Source organism: Centruroides sculpturatus, unplaced genomic scaffold (assembly GCF_000671375.1).
Source record: "Centruroides sculpturatus isolate CEXI.00-Female unplaced genomic scaffold, Cexi_2.0 scaffold2346, whole genome shotgun sequence".
Lineage (NCBI taxonomy): Eukaryota > Metazoa > Arthropoda > Arachnida > Scorpiones > Buthidae > Centruroides > Centruroides sculpturatus.
In genome coordinates this window covers 38,686-44,729 of record NW_019386464.1, presented here as the reverse complement: position 1 = coordinate 44,729, position 6,044 = coordinate 38,686, and positions in this window count along the sequence as shown.

Here is a 6,044-nt window from a genome sequence, read left to right as displayed (position 1 = left end):
AAAAGCACGACATTTATATCGAATCTTTAAACAAATTTAATTACACGACAAACAATGAACTCACCTATATTTGAGTTTTGCATAGTTATACATCCGCTAATGTAAGCGGGAGAGAAAATAACCAGCCTCGACGTTACTTATACACATGCCAAGATTAGCAGCCATTTTTAACCGGTGTGCACTTTACACTTTTCCGTCTTTCTTCCGATGACCAGCCCCGTATCTTGATTTATTCCTCTTTTCTCTTCGTTTACTTCGTTTCTTCCTCTCCAGAAAGTAACTATCTAATGTATTTTAATTTCCTTCAGCTAACTGGTGTTTACATTTTACATTATAACTCGAAAAATTTTAAAAATATATTATATTTAAATGTATAATAATTAATAAATACGGTAAAAATTATAGGCGGTACTTTGTTTAATTTTTGTTAAATAGTTTTTTAATCATTTATAGTTGACACTGCTTTATGCGTGACGTCTGTCGTGACGTACAGTACTAGCCACGTGACGTAAAAATATTTTATTTTTTTTCCTATTTTTACACGAAGCTTTTTTTGTAATTAATTNTTAATTAAACACATTTTTGAATTAGATATTTTCAAAAATTTATCAGTTTATGAATACTTTTTTTAGGGAAAAACTGTTTTATGAAATTTTTATACTGATATATGAAAATTTTCATATAAAGAGCAAAAACTATAAATTATTTTTAAACCTTTTTAGGAATCTTTCAATATCCCATGATAAACACTGAATTTTATATAGACTTTAACATTCTCATCTTTGTTATGTAATTTTTATTTTACAAAATTTAATTTCATAACAAAATATTTTTTCATTTAAAAAAGAATTAGCAATTAAAAAACTAGCCAAATCATTCAGATTTTAACTATTGTCATTATTATTGTCATATATAGTAAGGCTTTATAACAGTCTCATTTTGTTCCATTTAAACAGTAGGGTTTTAAAAATTTTTTCAAGGTTCTTTTTTAATTTTGAGACAAACAAGAAAATTCAAAACACCATAAATTCTGAAATATTTTTTCATTGCAATTAACTCATCTTCTACATGTTTACAATTTTTAAACATTAGCTTTAAAGCAAAACAAAATCTATGTTTGAAATGGGCATTTGTTCCCAACATACTGCACAGAAATAGATGCCGAAATTGCAATGTAAATACAAAGGTTTTTAAAACGTCTCTGCACCAATTTTTTTCAGCTGCACATTTGACTACAGATAAATAACATACTCTTAACTATTTTTCACACTAGACAACACAAGTGGTCTGTTGATGAATGCCACAAAATATCAGTCCAACAATGGCAGCTGTCTTGGAATCATCCACAATAGAGGAACAATCAGTTATCAGAATTTTGTGGTTTCAAGTTCAAAATTCCACTGAAAGTCACAAGCAAATGCTTTTTGCCTATGGTGAGGATGTTTTATCCCTTAAAATTACATAGTGGTAGTGCAAACAATTTTGAGACTGTTGGAAAGTGTTTGTGAAGAAGACCATTCTGGCCAGCCACACAGTTTGGCAACTCCAGACCTAATTGCTTGTGCTGATGCAATCATCAAACATGAATATTGTCACATTATTATCTGTGATACAGTGAAATCTGCTAATGTAACCACTGAAGGGACCAGTTCAAAGTGGTCATCTTACATACGTGTTCACCTTATGCAGAAAGAGGATGTAGGTGTTCTTAAATGAAGGGACAAGTTCAAAGTGGTCTCCTTACACAGGTCACATTAGCAGGTTTCTGTATATTGGAATAAGTGAATACTGATGTTGGTACTATCCATAACATTGTAACCAAAACTCTTCAATGTGACAGAGTATCATTCAGGTAGGTCCCAAAAATGTTGACTGACAACAACAGCATTTAGCTGGACTACTACCTTGAAAATTTTCAGTGTTACTGAAGGAAGGAGAAAGGTTTCTCAATGTCATTGTGACAGGCAATGAGTCTGTAATCAGTCTTTACATACTGAAACTAATCATTAAAACATGGTCTGGAGGCACATCAGATCTATGCCAAAAAAAAAGTTCAAAACACTTCCCTTCATGCAAAAGAGGATGCTTATTTTGGAATTCCATATGAGTGCTCCTGGCAGGATTTTTTTCCAGCAGGAAAGATAGTCAATGTCAACTGGTACAAAGAAATCTTAAAACATCTGAGAACAGCAATACAGTACAAAGAAAGCAACCTAACATGCCTTTGGACAAGATTATTCTGCTTCATGACAACACCTGCGTGCAAACAGCTGCCATCATCACTGATATGCTGGCTTCTTGGTCTTGGCCATACTTTGTCATTCACCATATTCCCGATTTGTCTCCTATTGACTATCATATTTTTGGCTCTCTGAAGTAGTCTCAGGAAGTGCCATTTTGATGAATGTGGCATGAAAAAAGTAGTGCAACTTTTGAAGCAGCCATCTGATTTCTTCCACACTGGTTTACAAAACTGGTGCCATATTGGAACAAGTGCCTGGACAACTTGGAAGTCTATATTGAGAAATAGTTCATATGTACTGTACAAGGGTTATTTTTTTCCAACCTCCACTAACGCATGAAAAAAAATTGGAATCATTGAGAGAGGGACAGAGTGCACACCTGGTAAGTACTATATTCCCTCATCGCTTAGCATTGTGCAAAGCTATTTTAGACATTTGCTACTCTGAAGTAAATACGTAAACACGATGCCGCCAATCCAGTCTCCCACCAACTGTGAAGTATGGCTAATTCAATTTCTACAGGCCAAAGGGCTTAATGGAGGCTGAAATTCATCAAAGGATACCTCATGAGCTATGGATATATGTGTGAATGGTGCAGGAAATTCAAACAAGGACATGACAACGTTTATGATGAAGGCAGTCAAGGGAGCAAGTGTGTGTGATGACCGACAATTTGGTGGACAAAGCAGATCAATTGGTGCGAGAAAGGCATCAGTTCACAATTTCTCAGCTCAGTGAGGAGTTTCCTCAAATTTCAAGGTCCACACTGTATACTGCTGACGGACAGTGTTAAAGGTTGGCTGAATGGCCTGGCAGCAACATTCTTTGACATGAGTATACAAAAGCTGTGTCACAGTCTGCCTGAATCAACAAGGCAATTATGTGGAAAAATGGGTGATGACTGTATCTACTTCTACAAATAAAGTGGTTTTGTTCTTCATACTTGTTTTTTATTCTGGGTCGGTAGAGGTTGAAAAAAAAAATAACCCTTGTATATCATGGTTTTTGCTTACATTAAAACACTAGTTTGAAAAAAATCAGCACAAAGACTTTCTTAACAACTCTTGTATATACAGTGTCCATAAAGGTACTTTCCAATTTCAAAAAAATTGGATGAGTTCTATGTAATGTACATATAAATTTTTGTCTTGTTATTCTATAACTCAGAAAAAATGCTTTAAAAATCTTAAAAGTGTCATTTAAAAATACAGGTAGATGAAGCCAATAATTATAGCAAAGATAGCAACCAAACAGAAAAAAGCTCAGTATCACATGGCTAATTGAAACAAAATCAAGAACATGAAATTTCATAAATTACATGGCAAATTCCTCTTTGGATTTGCCACTCTATAAATGGTACTAAAATTTTTTTTTTGATGGAGTTCCACAATGATAGGAATATCATTGTGGTTGTTTTACAACTTAAGAAACTATGGAACAAATTTGCAAAGAATTTCAACATCCTCCAAAGTTATCATCATTAATTAGGAATTCTCTCAGCAAATTATAGCTATAAAAGCCAAAAATTCATAAAGACATGGACAAATGCATTTAAGCATTTGTACATAAGCATTGGCATTGATCTATATATATATATATATATAAGTTTCCCCAACATATTGTTGGGGACTTTATATATGTTGGGAGACAGGACAATGAATGACAACAAAAGAAAAATTTCTCATTTCTCAAAATTTCTGCAACTAACAATGCAGGGTATCATATGTCTCTATGTATCTATTATATAATGAGATATTTTGGGCACATTAAGGCATTATTTTGCTTTCTAGTTTATGTATGACTAATTCACATAGGTCCCTTTAGGTCACTAACAATTCATACATCAAATTTTATAAACAGGTATTAAATGTTTTTTAAGGGAATTGAATAGCATGAAGATTGTTCATATCATTTTTACGAGTTTTTCTAAATAAAGTTATCCCTGCTATTTAACTTTAACTAATATTAAACTGAAAAATACCTTTGTGGACACACACATACTATGTTCTAGTAATTTCAATGACTCATTGTTTACATTTACAGTTCTAATTACTATAATTATATGAAAATAAGTACTCTTATATTAATTCTCTTAATTCCTGATGACTATTTTAGTTCTGAAAAATTATTAGATTCTGATAATATTATGATGAAAAATATCGATCCAATATTAAATTAAAATACAGATTTCCATTCTTGGTAGTTTTGAAAGACATAGCTTTGAAAATTCAGTTCTAATTGTCTAAACAACACTTTTAAAATTTGCACAAATAATTTGAAATAATCCTCTTCTTTTAGTTTGCTTAAATAATCACTTCTTAAAAGCAGAATAATTGAGGACTTTCATTTCCTGAATTTTTCACTCATATCCAAAATCCAGACTTTAAATAAATCTCTTTTTTTAAATTTATATATCCAGTATCAATTATTACATTTTCAGATGATATTAACGATTCAGATATTTTCCCTGTGGAAGCTATCTGTATTCAACAATACAACACTTTCATTGTGAATATGTGTATATGAATTTATATTCAAATATACAAATTCATATACACATATTTCCAATAGAAGTGCTGTATTGTTGAATACAGGATAGCTTCAACGGAGAAAATATCTGAATCACGTAAAGCAGCCAGATTATATGCATTCAGACATGTTTTACAGAGCATCAACCTCATGTGGTTTAGCTCATGAATGCTACACACAAAAATATTGTATAATGCTTTCAATGATTCTATCCAGGGCCGGCACAGCTTCCCTATCATCAAATGTCACTACACACCACTTCAATATACAGCACATAAGTATATATTGCCACTAAGATAAGTATATTATTCTGTTTATATATTATTTAAATTTGTAATACAATGTAACTTTTATGTTAACATTTGATTCCCCAAACTAAAAATTTGGGTCCCCAAACTAAAAATTTTAAATAATTCAATAAGACATGGAGTAACTCCATATTGATTAAAAGTAATTTCACAAATATCTTCCATTTTTTTAAATAAAATTTTATAAGTTTACATATAAAATTTAAAAGTATTTTTATTAACAGCATAACTGTCTTGTTCAACAAATACAACAATAATTACATCTATAAAATTACAACTTACTTAAGCCTGTAACTGATGCGAAATCATAAAATATTAACGCACAAACGTTTTCGGAACACCTTCCGTGTTCTTCCTCGGGTTTTCCCGGTATGCTTATTAGGAGTTATTTGTTAATTATATCTATGATTTTGTGATATTTTTTCTATGATAATTCAAGTGATATGACATTTTTTATGATAAAAGTAAATAAATATATTTAACTTCAATTTTACTATTCTGTTTGTTTTAAATAAGTAAACAATTTAATTACAGTTATTAGGAAACTTAGAAATAAGTCAAAAGTAATGTCTTGTCTATTTAAACTATTGTTACTAATTATTATTTATTCACAAATTACAATTTTAAATAATTCAATAAGACATGGAGTAACTCCATATTGATTAAAAGTAATTTCACAAATATCTTCCATTTTTTTAAATAAAATTTTATAAGTTTACATATAAAATTTAAAAGTATTTTTATTAACAGCATAACTGTCTTGTTCAACAAATACAACAATAATTACATCTATAAAATTACAACTTACTTAAGCCTGTAACTGATGCGAAATCATAAAATATTAACGCACAAACGTTTTCGGAACACCTTCCGTGTTCTTCCTCGGGTTTTCCCGGTATGCTTGTAGGAGTTATTTGTTAATTATATCTATGATTTTGTGATATTTTTTCTATGATTTAATTAA